Below are 16967 nucleotides of genomic sequence, written 5' to 3' on the forward strand. Positions count from 1 at the left end.
CTTCAATTCCGCATTCATTATGGAAGTCATGGTTAAGTTTAGGGAATGAATAGTTCACAACTTTTTTTAAAAACACGTGACAATCTTACTAATTAAGTGCTTTTGCCTCATGTCACCATTGACAACAAACATATGAAACAATTTTTCTGAGTGCTCTACCACAGAGTATACAGCATTACTTGTTTCAATAAGCTTACCTTGGCTTACAAATTTTGTGAATGAGCTCTTTTCTGCAGTACTAAGAAGTGCATATGTTGCATCATTACAAACAACGGGTGGCCTAAGAATGTAGAGGCAGTCCTTACATGTAACTAGTTTTGAAATTGTGAGGGCAACATACCCTGCAATGTAGTACAAAATGTTCTGCTTGTATGTGGAAAACAGAGTACCCTCTTCAATAAGTGAGCACCATTTGTCTACTTCATCTACAAACGTACAAGAATCATCTACAAGAGGACACTTCTGTGATCGGACGTCATACAGTCCTACACGTACCATTGGACACATGTTAAAATTTGCACAGTTTCCCCCAACAGTGCTAACATTAGTGCCTAAAAGCAAATTGCACATAGCACACTTCAACTGATATGAATTTGGGTTGTTATTCCAACCCCCTCTAGATCTCACACATGAGAAGAAGAGTTCAATATGACCTTGGAAAACTTATATGTCAATAAATATTGCAGAGGAGAATTTTCCCTAGTCATTATTTACAGTGCAACGGCTTTAATCGAATGCATGTTGAAAATTATGCCAAATGCAAAAGTATTTCTTGGGTACTGCAGGAGAGAAACACCATTTACTTCTAAACTTCTTATATAAGATTCTGTCTGATGAAAAATATCAAGCCAATATGCCTCATTACTGAGTTTCAGGCTGGCTTTATATCCTGAAGCTAGAGGATTTCTGGAGTTAAAGACATCAAAAATTCTGTCTATAAATCTCAAAAACTTCACTGTTGCCTCACTACTGTGGAACCTGGGATTGCCATCTCTTCTCAAAAAATCTATAGTATCTGCAACACTAGAACTGAGTGTTTGAACTGCTAAGCTGACATTCATCTTTTTATTAACATAATTAATATGTTGTCCTGACAACTTGTTAGCAAATATCATGCCTTCCTCAATTTGCAACTCATTTAGTTCTTTTAAGTACTGCCACTTAATATGGCCATTTGTAGACTCTGTAACACCTACTTCTGCTAATGCATTGCGAGCAAGTTTCACTACATGACACATATCCAAAATGCAGTAAACATTGTGGTTTGAAACTGGGTGAAGGGACTGAGAAGAAAAAACTTTTTGATGAAAATTAATACTGCATCCCAATGAACGAAGAGATATTTGTCCTTGTGCCATCACAAGTGACTACCCAAATTCTGATGCCTGAATTGCTTAGCCTCTCCAGAGCACAGTTTAACAAAGTTTAACAAAGCCACTCACTACAAAATGGACAGAACACTTAAATTTACCTTTTATGGACACAAGCATTAAAACTAATGCCTCTGAAGCTTCTTTCACTTTTTTTGATTGTTCAACTTCTCTTCCAAAATCTACAAAACTTGTATACCTCTTAGTTTCCTGGTCCCACACTACCTGTTTTCTAATTGCCATACTGTCTATTATGAGGCTAGAATCTTTAACTTCAGTCCTCACTTGATGGTTAACTCAAAGTACCTGAACACATCACTTAAAAAGCCAGGATCACAATTCACAGTCCGTGCCCAACGAGAAATCAGTGATTTGTGAGGCAAGGGCATTAATGTCTGTAAATATTCATACGCCTTAGGAGAGTAAAAATACACTGTCATTGCAAACATTTTAATGCCTGTTTTGTACCTGTTTCCCTTGGATGACACACTATTATTCAACAAACTGCATACTAATTCCACCTGAGTCCCTGTTTGTTGATTCAGGAATTCATGCAGCTTCTCTGTTAGATGACCCTCCTCTTTCATTGAATAGCTCTTCTTCTCTCTTCTCCTAATTTTTTCCTGCAGGCTCTTGATTTTTCTTCTCAATGCCTCCACAACATCTGGTAAAAAACTGCATGTGTCAGTGGCCTTGTCAAACATTTCTACTTGTGTTTGAGATCCACATTCCTTAGATGTTTCACAACTCTGAGAAAACTGAAACAAGAATAGAATACAAGTAGTACAGGCATGAAACAAAGTTTGGCAAGTATTTGTGAGAAAACATGTTTGTTTGAAAACAAAAACAAAGACAATGTTTATGTGAAGTGACTAATCTGTTCAATACAATCATGAGTTTCTGCAGTAGGCTGTTCAGTTGTTATTCTAATCTGTCGCCTTGGTTGCTTTTCCTTGGGCATTAAATGCGTCGTAAACGCAAACTGTGATGGCACTGCATCAGGCTTGAGATGCCTTCTCGAAGTACCAGGCCTAACCAAATAATCTTCTTCCAAGAAGTGATCTCCACACAAGAAACTAGCCCTTGTAGGCGTGAAACCTTTGCGTTTAGCAGCAATGACCCAATGTTTCAGCAAATCGCCTTTTTGCAGTGGAAACCTGTCCAAAACAGAAGACAAATTGTATCATGGAAGGCAACGACCAAGATATTTCCGAGATTGTTGTCATTTCTTGACATTAAATTATTACCTGTGGAAAGTTAAATTACTTTCCTTGTTCCATCAGTTCGTACAGTTGTATGCAGAGCACGAAATAACCATTTTACACTCACAACATACACTTCATTAACACCAAGAGAAACTTTTTGCCTAACTAAAAGATGGCGGACCATATAAACAAACAATCCTGTGACGGCACGGATAAACGCTATGGTCAAAGATAGAAGATGTACATCCAGTTAATATGGAGATCACTGGAGGCGGCACTTAATATTTATGTATGTTGTTTTGAAGCTAGAGTGGGCGCCATTTTAAGTAGCCCAAAACATTAGCAGGCTACTGTTTACGAGCGCTTCACGTTCATTATTTCTGTTTTGTGCGCACAATAACTGTTTTAAATACTAAAAATTGTAGAGCTTACGTGAATAAGATAGTGCCAGGATGGCAATTTCGAAGGTTTTTCTGTTCTTGAATGCGCGAACCTAATGTTTTGGGCTAGTTATGATGGCAGACATCACCTTAAAGTTTGACACGTAATAATACCCCCCCCCCCTCTTTTTTTTACCTGCATGGGTAATACCGTATACAGTATTATTGGTGTCACTAAAAGCAGCACTTTAGAATCTCAGTATGGCGACGAGAACAGAGGCTGTTTATTTACTGATAAAACAGTCGTAAGGAATGGGGATAAACTGATATTACTACGTTACCTTTAGAGTTTCGACATAATCGTCAATACATGCGTCATATGTGACTGTGGTACAAATATCACACGGAAGTGACAAGGTTTTGTGACAGCACCTTGAAAATTCGCTCACGTTCAGATCTGGTACTTATTTTTAATAATAATAATACGAATTTAATTTAAACCTGTTGAAGAGTTCAAATACACAAACACTTGCAGCAGTAAGAAGCAACAAGATGTCTGTCGAACTCTTCCACTTCTGCAGAATGGAACTAGGGCGGCGAGAGTTACAAGTCTTTTACATATAGTATTTACCTCTGAGAGGTTTGTAGGGAGAGGGAAAGGACCACATCAACTTCCGGGCTGGAACGGCGGTGCAGTGGCAGCGTCTTGTGTATTACTGACAACTTAGTATACGTGCCAATCATCTGCTGTGATAAAAATATCACACAGAACGAGAACAATTTACGAAAGCGCATTTAAAAGATGCTCACGTTCAAATGTGATACAAAATGGCTGCAACAACACGCACACAGCTCCTTGCAAGATTTGAGATTTGGCACCACGGTTGCTAGAATGCATCTCAGTAACAAGTTTCGAAGCAAACAATAGATCGCTAGGATTGGCAGCAGTGAGACAGGGCACGAAGTATAGCAATTTCTACCGAGGGGATCTAGGATGCCAGAGCTCAACTCAAACTTTAATTAATTCGCACACTACATGTTGTCGTTGTTTCAATTTTCCCAGTTCTGTGGCTTCATCATGATTCCAGTACAATCGTCGTTGCTGGTCACCTGGTTAATTTCTCATAACTTGTGTAGTTAACTGTGGTGCCTTGAAGTGAATCATTGCTTTTTTGACAGTGCTTTATAAGAGAGTTGAAAAAATCTTACAGAAAACTAGTACTATCATTTGCAAAAATATATACTACATATTCTTGCAATTAATTAAAAAGAAATGCTGTCTTCTTTTGAAATTGAATGAAAATAAATGAAATAACCATCCTGCTACATGTCTCAAAACTAGGGGCTCTGTAATACAAAACATAGGCATATGGAAAATTTTTCTTAAAATTACGCAATTCTTTGTTTAACATTAATTCTGAATTGAGCATAACGTAGATTGTTTTATAATAAATACACTGGGTTAACTATAAATAAATGCAAAACTGGGAAAATGAAGAAGATCCAATAAGTAACTGTGAGAAATTCGAAAAACGATCTTCTTGATTACAAATTGACTATACAGTGGGATCTCGTTTAACGGGGATAATTCACTACTGGTCTTAGTGCATTGTGAAACACTCGTTATGCGGAACATATTTTTCTGTTGGAATTCGCATAAAAAACGATAATGCATTCCATTCCAAAAAAATTCTAAAACAGTTTATAAAATGTTCATCCTTTTTTAGAAGAAGTCGTCTAAAGACATTTGTTTTTACCTTCTCTTCAAAATGAGTCATAAACACAGGTAGCTGAATGAAATATCTGCCTACGTATTGGTCAATGCACAGCTGTATTAAATTTGTTTTCGTTAACGACGACATATCTAAAATGGAATTCATATAGAGTTATTTCAAGGACATGAAGTAACATGAGTCTTGCTTGCAACAACGTCACAGAGAAATTGGCAACATCGTCGAGGAGACGATACAATAATTGCAACGCGAGGAGTTTCGCTAACAATAAATCTGAATACTGCGTTGTCGGTGGCATTGTCTTTGTCGGAGCGTCTAATGTACTTCGTTCGTCGTAATAATAATAACACTGATGTAAAATATTACGCTTTTTCTTCCTTCTCGTTTTCTGTAATTTCATTATTTCTTTCCCACGGAGCATAAGCCATACCGTCAAGAGTAATGTCAATAATAATATTGGCCGATCCAGCGACTGTACGCAAATGCACAGCGCTTTATCGCCACAACTAGTTTTTGATACCTCATGACTGATGTCTCTCATTCGTATTATTAAAAGGCATACTTGACACTTATTAAGATTTTATTGTTTTGAACAGTTTTTATTCATAGGACGACACCAGCGATATCTGCCACGGGTGCCACTTAGCCAAATGAAAGTAAGCAAGGATTATAGGACCTAGACTACGATTAAAAACACAACAGTTTTAATGAAAAGGCTGTGCCTATTTATTTATTCATAATTTGTCAAATCGTGGTTCTACTTTTGAGACACAAAGCACCACATCATTTTCTAGTTGAAGTTTATCTCTCTTCTTAGTTTTTATGTTCACCATTGAAGAGAACACTAATTCACAAAGGTAGGAAGTGGCGAATTTCAAAGCTTCCTTTGCCAGCTGTGGATACTCTTCTTTTCTCTTCATCCAGAAGACGTCAATCTTTTGCGAATTAAATTCCATATTCAGCATCTGGTCATCTGCTAAATCTATAAGTGCTTCTTTCGTCATCGTGCTCCAATTAGCCAGTTGTACTGACATATATAAAAAAGGATTTAGTAGCCATCTGTGACCATTGTCAGCGTCAGAGTTCAGCTCTGGAAAGAAACTTAACAGTTTCTCTTCCAAATTATGCAAGCTCTGTATCATGCAAGGAATGTGAGAATGTAATACCACCGAATGGTCCACTGCAATTTCTTCGACAATCGTCTGAATAAAAGGGAAAGACTCATTAAACATCATCTTTTGTAAAAACGTTGACCACAAACTAAGTTTTGCGAGGAATCCTTTGATTTTTATACTTGGCTGTTACAATGTTTTCTTCTTTCTCTTGGAGGCTCTTGTTTAAAATATTTAAGTAGTTAAAAAGATCCGCGAGAAATGCTAATTTTAATAGCCAAAGAGAGTCACAAAAGTAATTCGCATATCCAGATTTAGAATCTTGTATGAGCTCCAGAACTCGTGTCAATACCTTTCCTTTGGAAAGCCACATGACCTCCGTGGATAAAGGAGATTCTCATGGAGCGAACCCGTGTCTTGACAAATGATCCTAAACAGTCGAGTTTGCAACGCTTTACCTTTAATCGAGTTTACAACTTTGATCACCTCTTCAAGCACATCACTTAAATCAGAAGTTAAAGTCGTGGCTGCTGGAGATTGTTGATGAAGGAAGCAGTGTGTCCACGAAAAATTTGGCATTATTGATTTTAACTTCGCGACGTGCCCACATTTAATGCCAGTCATAGCTTTAGCACCATCACTACAAATGGCGACACATTTTGTCCGATCAGTCTAATAGTTGCGAGTGCATTCTAAAATTATGCCATGCAAACACTGGCCAGTATAGTTCGCAGGGAGTGCTTTGCAAAATAAAATGTCTTTCATGATACTTTCATCTGCTTCAAAGCACACAAATACTATAAATTGAGCACAATCTGAAACATCAGTAGATTCATCAAACTGCAAAGCAAAATGTGGGCTCTTCTTTAATTTTTCGAGTAACAGTTCTCGAATGTCGCCGGCCATACCGCTTATTCTGCGTTCAGTGATATTATCAGAAAGTGGTTTGCTTTTTAGCTTGATTGCTTCTTGCTTATCTAAAATAAATTCAACCATATCCTGGGCTGCTGGTAAAATAAGTCTCTGCATTTTCACGCGGCTTCCCTGATTTAGCGACTCGGAATGCGACTCGGTAGCCAGCTAGTAACGCTTTCTCGTTGACACTTGATACGTAAAATCAGATCAAAAATATTGTTAAATGAGAAACGTGAATGAAAATGAGAAATATTAATACCATTTCAAATCAACAAATGACATTACTACTTTATTACCTGAATCATACTAGTTTGCTGCTGGGTAAGTGTTTTCAGTTTCCTTTCGAAGAAACCCAACGGTTTATCAGCTTCCCTGGTATGTTTTGCTGAGAGGGGATGCAGAGCTTTGGTGGTTTCATACTCTCACGTGATAAAACTTCTCCGCAAATTACGCATTGAGGGTTATTGTTCATGACAGTAAAACTATACTTTCAGATAACTGTCATAAAGTCTTTTCTTGTCGATTTTGATTCGCTTCCACCAATGCAACTTGCGCCGGACATGGACGGCTGCCCAGATCTTTTGAGAAAAGTGTCCATTTTATGCTCGATCAGAGCGAAGCGCAAAGAAAATAATCACGTCCGTACTTGCTGGCGTACTCGGACAACTGATTGTAGTAGACTTGGCCACTGTTTCTATGTTTCGATACAGTGTATCGATATGTGGAACTGTTTCAGTGTTTCGGAACGGCTGTGGTTCACTGTTTCGAAACAGTGGTGTTTTATTCCGCCCCTGTCTCGGATAACCGGACCAGATTCGATCTCGAGCCAGACACAGAAACTGTATCGTTGTCTCAAAATAAGGCTGTTTCAGTCCACCTATGCTTGGAACGGACTAATTGTATCGAAACAGTGATGTTTCATTCCGCTCTGTGTCGGACGAGATTCGGGCTCGGCACAGGTACTGTAACACAACATACCACTTCATGAAACACTTTCAAGAGTGTCGGAATCTTTTTGACAAGCAATAGCGTGAAGCTTACGATATCCGAAAATAAAGCTTCGTTTCTAGCTGACTGTCCTAGTCCGAAATGGCGTAACATCTGCTTTATAAACACTAACCAAACAATAAAACAACGCATACTATTCACATTCAAAATAATAAATATGTGAAAATCATTCAGTTAAATTACACTTTTTTTATAACATACGCTGCTCTGTTCATGTGCAGTAATCATATTAAGAAACGCATATTTTGAATAAAAAAAGGCGTAGAGTGACAGTTATATATAGGTATAATTGCAAGCAATCTGTTTGACATATCACTGATAGTGTAATGGTGAACAGGAAGGGCTGGGAAGCATGGTGAATTTGTAGTAACGGTTCGAAACACCTTGAAAGACAAAATTTTTTTCTGTTATATTTTGTTATTTATTCGAATTATTTGGTGTTATTTGTGAGTCTATAGTCACTGTTCCTATTACCCACAATAATTCCCTTTGTGTGCGGGGAAATTAGCAGGATGGGTGTATTACCCATACTAACGGAATGTAGGAATCCCAGTAGCAAATCCGTTGTTTCTGCAGTTTGCTCCCACCTCCAGTTCCGTTCGTGGTGGTTCTTCTGTCTTCAGCTATGGCTGTCCTCAGCCAATTGAAAAGTATGAAAGTCACACGACACGAAAGCAGCGCATTTGCTGCAGGAAATACGAAACTGCCAAGGCACCTAAGTGATAGTTTCATACTTTCTGCAATATGATTAGCGCTCTCGCACCTCATTTGTGTTTATATAGACATACGTATACAGTAGACATTTAAGATGATAAAATGTGTAGGTTTATTAGATTTCAAAACACACACTGTTTCCCTGTTTCGAAACAGCGTATCGAAACATTAAATTGTACTGTTTCATTTGTTTCGAAACAGTTACTTGTTTCAGTTTGCCCATCTCTAGGTTGTAGTGACCGAAAACGCGCGACTATGCCCCCGCTGACCCCTTCTTCACCCCACGCCTATACCGCAGTAAAGAATACAATTATATCTCTGCCCGCAGAGCACTGCGACCTCTTTCGACATTGCACTTGATTTCTCGATCAGTGTAGTATGAATAGAAAGAAAACTAAATACGTTGTCTTTGAAATCGCCGACAAACTTTTGTTATGGTTGTGGGGTCGCCAGAATATTTTTACTTGGAAAGGGGTCGCGTATTCAAGAAGGTTGAAAAACACTGGCCTAGCAGATGGAAGATACAAAGAAGGGAACATGTCGTAATGCAGCCATAACTAGAAACATCATACATACTTTTGTTTTTGGACCATATGTAAGCCTAAACAATTACATTACAGTTTGTCTTATCAGCAGTGTTTACGTATATTTTTTGGGATTTAATCAGTTTAGTATTAACAGATGTAGCTTGAAGATGTACTTTTAACCAGTTTTCATCAACTTTGTTTTTTCTTCAAATACTATTTTCGTTTCGAAAGTACTCCCAGAAGTAGAACGTGCTATTCGAGTTAATAACAAGTGCCTTTATTTATTTGAGTGTTCTTGCGAAAACTTCAGTCTGCTTTAAACGTGTGTATAGGTAACTTGATGTTTTTCTCACAACACGATTCTACAAAGTAATCTTTAAACTCAACCGCAGAACTTGTGTAGATCATCACGTAATTCTTACAGCGTCTTTTGTTTCAGAAATTGTAGTTATAGTACCATACGTAAACTCCCTGATGCCGCCACCTTACCTCTCCAAGCATCAGGCTTCAAAAGGTGCATCTTTGCCAGTGTAACAATGTGTGTCTGTGGTTTAGTGCAGCTTCTCTGCCGAGGCTGCGTGCGGCATGTCTAAGCAATTCAAACCTTACAAGCGCGATTCCACATATCCAAAACAAGAAAAATTCCTACGAAAATTTACACACATATCTTTCAAAGGTAACCAATTTTGATGCTATGTTTCTCGCTGTTCTTATTTCTGCTACTCCTCATTACTTTCGTCCTTCGGTTTACTTTCAATCCATTTTCCGTATTCATTAGACTATTTATTCCATTCAGTTTATCTTGTAATAATGCCTCGTTCTGACTGACGGTAGCGACATCATCAGCGAATCTCATCATTATACTGTTACACTCTGAATTTTAATCTCACTTCTGAACCTCTCTTCTATTTGCATCATTGCTCCTACGATGTACATATTGAACTGTAGGGGTGAAAGAATACGTCCTAGTCTTACACCCTTTTTAATCCGAGTATTTTCTCTTCGTCTCCCATTCGTATTGTTTCTTCTTGGCTCTTACACGTATCATATACTGTCTCACAAAAAATGTGCCTCATCCAAAAGACAAAGTCTGATGTCGACTTAACTTCGTACACGTACATACCGTCGGAGAGTATTTGTAATAAACACTTAGAGCGCAATTCTCTAATAGGTAGAACGGCCGCCAGGGTGCACAAGCGTTATTTGTATTTGGTGTTTCTAACAAGGGGCATAGACAGCTCACACGGTGGGAAATCACTGTGAAGGACACGGAGCTGCCACGAACACTTGTGAAACAGCTTTGTCTGCATGTGACATAGTTTGAAAGGGACCTCATTGAGGGTCTTCATTTGGCTGGCTGGTCGAATCGTGCAATACCTAGATTTGTTGGTCATTCGGATGTGACAGTGGCCCAATGTTGGACAGCATAGGAATGTGAAGGCAAGCATACTCGTCAAGGTTCAGGTCGATCACGTCTGACTGCCTCAGGAAGGGAGAAGTGATCATCACTATAAAATAAAAGAAATCAGGGCTTGCACAGAAAAATTTAGGTGCTCGTTTTTCCCGCGCGTCGCTTGAGGGTGAAACGGTAGAGAGACAGCTTGAAGGTGGTTCATTTAACCCTGTGCCAGACGCTTTATTGTGAATAGCAGAGTAATCACGTAGATGTAGACTGATCGCCGTATTGTGCACCAAGCACTCTGTAACCTCTTCATTCCGCCCCCGGTAGCTGAGTGGTCAGCGCGACAGAATGTCAATCCTAAGGGCCCGGGTTCGATTCCCGGCTGGGTCAGAGATTTTCCTCGCTCAGGGACTGGGTCTTGTGTTGTCCTAACCATCATCATTTCATCCCCATCGACGCGCAAGTCGCCGAAGTGACGTCAAATCGAAAGACTTACACCCGGCGATCGGTCTGTCCGACGGGAGGCCCTAGTCACACGACATTTACTTTACCATTGCTCAGAAAACTAGCAGCAGCCAGACCAGGGAATTACCGTCCCATGCATAGGCATCCCTTAACACCACAACACGGCTACGTTTGGAGTGGTTCCGTGTCTGGGAAGCATGGGCTGCTGACGAATGGCATCGTATTGTGCTCACAGATGATTCGCTGTTCTGTGCTACCCCAGATGACCAGCGTGGACGTGTATGGCGGCGACCAGGGGAGAGATCCCATTCTGCCAATGTTTTGCAGAGACACAGCAGTGTTACTCCTGGCTTCATAGTGTGGGGAGACTTGAGGTCAAGGGTGGTAGTCATTGAGGGAACTCTGACGGCACAACGGTACGTCAAGGACGTCCTGCGTCCTCATATGTAGGGTGACCAGACGTCCGGATTAATCCGAACATGTCCTCCTTTTTAGCTCTTTGTCCGGGGTCCGGGCGGATTTTTACAGTGTCCGGCTTTTTCGTAAAATTGAGCGTAATATAGTTAAATTTACAATTCGTTCCTTTCTATTGCTCTTGTCTTAAATACTTTTATCTATTGGCACAGCCTTCGTGATAAAACACGCATGAAGGCGGTGTTAGTAGGTGTCACCAGGATCGTCGATTTTATCGTTGATCTACCTATAAGCGAATGCAAATATCGATTATTTAAAATTTTCGTTTCGTATCTTCGCTTTGTATTGGCTTGGCTTCCTGTAGTGCACGTGTAATTTGTGAGTGTAATTTTTAACCGAGTGAGTTACGTAAAATATTTGGCTATGCATAAACGAAAGAGTACATTTTCTTATGTCCATTCCTGCAAATATCCGGCTTTAAGAATGCGAGAAATGAATTTGAAGTCGGCCGTGGTGGTCGAGGGGTTCTAGGCGCTTCAGTCTGGAACCGCGCGACCGCTACGTCGCAGGTTCGAATCCTGCCTCGGGTATGGATGTGTGTGATGTCCTTGGGTTAGTTAGGTTTAAGTAGTTCTAAGTTCTAGGGGACTGATGACCACAGATGTTAAGTCCCATAGTGTTCAGAGCCATTTTTGATTAACTGTCAAGGTTTTATTTCTTTGTTTCATAGTCATTCAATTTATTTCTATTCGCTAGGTTAAAGTGCAGTTTACATGTCGTCAGCTGCTGCTTGAATTGTAGATGTTGGTAGCGGTGCATCGAATGAAGGGAGGTAAATGGTCTTAACGTTTTTCGCTTTCTAAACAATTCTGTGTTGTTGACATAACAAAACAATTGACGCCACACTGTCACCACAATCAATGTTTTAAATTTTTTTTATATTGCTCATCTAACCAGCACCTGACCATCAGTAACAATTAACTACTAGTTTTACCGGTAATACCCGGCAGTCACGTGACTTGTCCAAAGCTGACGGGTGGTATCCTCATCTGCAAAAAAGAAAAAGAAAAAAAAAAAAAGGTTCAAATGGCTCTGAGCACTATGGGACTTAACATCTGTGGTCATCAGTCCCCTAGAACTTAGAATTACTTAAACCTAACTAACCTAAGGACATCACACACATCCATGCCTGAGGCAGGATTCGAACCTGCGACCGTAGCGCCTTATCTGCAGTTGATCCGTTTGATGTGTCCTCTTTTTTCTTCCTTTGTCCTTTTTGAAGCTGTTTGTCCTCCTTTTTATACAATTGCATCTGGTCACCCTACTCGTGTGTTACCTCTCATGTGACGGTATCGTGGTGCCATTTCTCAACAGTACAGTGATTGTCCACACATGGCACGTGTCTTTATGAATTTTGGGGTCAAATTGAAGCACCATTTTACACTGTGGACGCCTATTCTAGGTCGACAAATCGTAATGAGGTGCCATGGTTTTTCTTAAGTATTGCTTCCATTACAAAGTGCAACGACAGAACGGTCGATTTGGTGTCTTTGCTTTTCCTGAAGCCACACTGAGCGTCGTCTAACAAACCCACAATTTTCTTTCTCAGTCTTCTGTATACTATTCTTGTCAGAATCTTGGATACAAGAGGTGTCAAGTTTATTGTCCGTCAGTTGTTGCAGTTATCTGCCATTTTTATCTTTGGGGTAATGTGGATGACATTTTTCCAAAAGTCTGTTGATATGACTTTAATCTACACAGCAACTTGAATACTCGATTTGTTGCCGCTCCCCCCTTCCAATGATTATCCATGCCTTCTGCCTTATTTGACTGCAAGTCTTCCAAAACTCTGTCAAACTCTGACTGTAATACTGAATCCCCCATTTCTTCCAAACCAACAATTTCTTTCCCTCAGTAGAGGCCATCAATGTATCTTTCCATCTATCTATCCTCTCCTCACTTTTCATTGCGGAATTTCTTCTGCTCTCTTAATGCTGATACAATAGCTTTTAATTTCACTGAATGTTGTTTTCATTAGTCTAGTTGTCTATAAGTACTGTAAATAAAAAAGACAATTGATTCTATGAATTCTTGTCAATTTATGCTATCTTTCTACTATATTGATTATACATTAATTCTGTGTTATCTTAACTGAGTCTTAGACTCTCTTTTAAATTGTCTCTGGAAAGTTCTTCCGTTTGTTGTTGAAGAGATGAACGTTATAAATGATCTCAGAACACTATAAATGATCTCATTAACACGTATTCTTTCTTCCAGTTCAAAGATCTGAATAACACCCATAGGAATTCAAGGATCTAAATATCTACTTTAGTACTGCCGAAAATATTTCTACTGATGTGGAGTTTCCATGCTCTACTAATCATTCTATTCTGTTTTATCATCCACTTAACTAATGAAGTCCAATCAAAGCTTTAGGCTTGATGTATAAATTTTTCAGTATACTAAATTCTTTAAGAATTTATAGATAAAGTCTTGTCTTCCATGTACATCGTATTCCACATTACTCACGAATTTTCCAAGCTGTCTCTTGTTGCTCTTCTTCTTAGAGATTTTACAATAGTTCTAGCAACTATAGAGTATATTGTTGTCTAGTTTGTTCCGTTTTTACATTGATTGCTTATCCAAGGCCTCCTTTTCCGTTCCGTCATTTCAAATTCTGAAACTTTTCTTTCGTTTCCACGTGGTTTGCTTGCCGAAGACTTCATCCGGTGCTCTGTTCATGCAGTTCTTTATCACCTGCCATTCTTCATGAAGATCTTTTTTGTTTCATTTCCTATCAAGATCTGTTTAATAGTTGCTGACAGAGATCTGCTGTTGATTTCTCTTTCAACTACATGATTCTGTAACATAAAGATACCATTCAATGTGAGGAACTATTCGAAGGACACTGAAAACGGCGTGGACCGAAACAGAGGTAAAGCTGTACAAGATGGTGGCAGTGCCGTTTACTCTTTATGGCAGTGAATCACAGCGATTAGGGCTGAAGGACCACGGTCACATTCAAGTCAGAGAAAATAAATTCCGTAGGGCACTACTGTGACACACACGCCTTGAAAAATAAGACACGAGGAAATACAGAATCATTTACAAATACACACTATCTTGTATGAGGATCATCGGCAGCTGTAAGTGTCGGTAGATGCGTACGTTCGTAGCATTTTTGCATAAGTTTAATGAGCACATCAGATACACATAACAGAGACTTTAGTCATCCATGATACACACATCAAAAAAAGTTTTGCACCACCCCAGTTCCCAGAACTCCTCAAGACAGACGTTGCCTGTGGATACTGTATCACATAGTCCCTTTGACTGTTCAAAGATGTCACTAAGCTCGCCCAAATACGTAAACAACCATGCGTGAGCAGCGCCTATTAGACGGAGGGGGTCCGACAGCCGATCAGTTCCAGTCATTCCACCAGGAAGGAGGTACACCGCTCGTGTCGTCTGTAGTTAACCATGCCTAGACGGGCAATACCGCGGTTAGATCGCGTCTGCATTACTACTTTGGCCAGGAAGGGCTCTCAACAAGGGAGTGACCCAAAGCGATGTTGCTCGGACGTGGAGGCGATATAGAGAGACAGGAACTTTTGATGACATGCCTCGCGCAGGCCGCCCAAGGGCAACTACTACAGTGGATGACCGCTACCTATTGATTATGGCTCGGAGGAACCCTCACAACGACGCTACCATGTTGAATAATAGTTTTCGTGCAGCCACAGGACGTCGTTTTACGACTCAAACTGTACGCAATACGCTGCATGATGCGCAACTTCACTCCCGATGTCCTTAGCGAGGTCCATCTTAAAATCCACGACATCATGCAGCGCGCTACAGATGGGCCCAACAACATGCCGAATGAACCGCTCAGGATTGGCTTCACGTTCTCTTCACCGATGAGTGTCGCATATGCCTTCAACCAGACAATCGTCGGAGACGTGTTTGGAGGGAACCTGGTCAGGCTGAACGCCTAACACACTGTCCAGCTAGTGCAGCAAGGTGCAGGTTCCCTGATATTTTGGGGTGGCGTTATGTGGGGCCGACGTACGCCGCTGGTTGTTATGGAAGGCGCCGTAACGGCTGTACGATACGTGAACGCCATCTTCCGACCGATAGTGCAACCATATCTTCAGCATGTTGGCGAGGCATTCGTCTTCATGGACGACAATTCGCGCCCCCATCGTGCACATCCTGTGAATGACTTCCTTCAGGATAACGACACCCCTCGACTAGGGTGGCCAGAATGAACGCTATCGAACATTCCTGGGATAGATTGAAAATGGCTGTTTATGGACGACTCGACCCACCAACAACTCTGAGGGATCCACCCCGAATCGCCGTTGAGGATTGGGACAATCTGGACCAACAGTGCCTTGATGAACTTGTGGATAGTATGCCACAACGAATACAGCACAATGCAAGAGGACGTGCCACTGGGTATTAGAGGTACCGGTGTGTACAGCAATCTCGACCACCACCTCTGAAGGTCTCGGTGTACAGTGGTACAACATGCAATGTGTGTTTAATGTGTGTTTTTCATGAGCAATAAAAAGGGCGGAAATTATGTTTATGTTGATCTCTATTCCAATTTTCTGCACAGTTTCCGGAAATGACTGCCGCTGTGGCCGAGCGGTTCTAGGCGCTCCAGTCCGGAACCACGCTGTTGCTACGGTCGCAGGCTCGAATCCTGCCTCGGGCGTGGATGTGTGTGATGTCCTTAGGTTAGTTAGGTTTAAGTAGTTTTAAGTCTAGGGGACTGATATGGCCTCAGATGTTAAGTCCCATAGTGCTCTCGGAACTGAGGTGATGCAAAACATTTTTTGATGAATGTATATTCTCCTTCACTATTTACAGCAGTCTGACAACTCTGGGATAACTTTTCAGTTCCGTGCCTGTAAAATCACATTTTTTGAGGCGAAGAACTCGTAGAGCGACGTTCGGAGAGCATTTTCATCAGGAAAGGAAGTTCCTTGAAGGTTATACTATAGAGAGCGGAAAAGATGAAAACTTGGCGGCCCAAGATCAAGTGAGTAAGGGGGTGCGGAATGACTTCCCAACACAACTCCTGTATATTGTTTTTCGCCAGCCTAGCAAAATGCGGGCGGACGTTATGATGTAGTAACATAAGTTCACGTAGTCTTCCCGGTCGTTGTTCTTGGACTGCACCTGCAAGACTTCTCAGTTGTTGACAGTAAATGTCAGCAATGATTGTTACATCTCGGGGAAGCAATTCGTACGTTTCGTAGTACTCCACACCTCCGCTGTTCCAGTAGATGCAGAGCATAGTCCTTCGTGGATGTCCGCAGGTCTTTGTACGCACAGTTGCTCCTTTGTTTGGGCTCAACCAAGAAGGATACAGTATAGGAATAGCCGGTCTTGTTCACTAGTCAACTGATGACGAGCAAGCAGAGTTGCTTTTATGGCCACCCTATGATTTTCGTGATTTTGGCTTAGAGGATGCGATACCCATACACTCGATTTCCGAACCTTTCCCATTGCAGATGTAGCACAACGGTGGAATGATCACAGTTCACAACATTTTCAGATCTCAGGTACACTTAGGTGGATCTTTTTGAACTGATGCGTTTAAACGATCTTCATCACACCACAAAGATGACAGTCATCAATGTCAAAAAGATCGGCTTTAAAACGAGAAAATAATTTTCTTAACGTGCTCTGTCCAGTGGTGTTATCCCCAGAC

The sequence above is a fragment of the Schistocerca americana genome, chromosome 7 (genome assembly GCF_021461395.2).
Source record: "Schistocerca americana isolate TAMUIC-IGC-003095 chromosome 7, iqSchAmer2.1, whole genome shotgun sequence".
In the NCBI taxonomy this organism is placed as follows: Eukaryota; Metazoa; Arthropoda; class Insecta; order Orthoptera; family Acrididae; genus Schistocerca; species Schistocerca americana.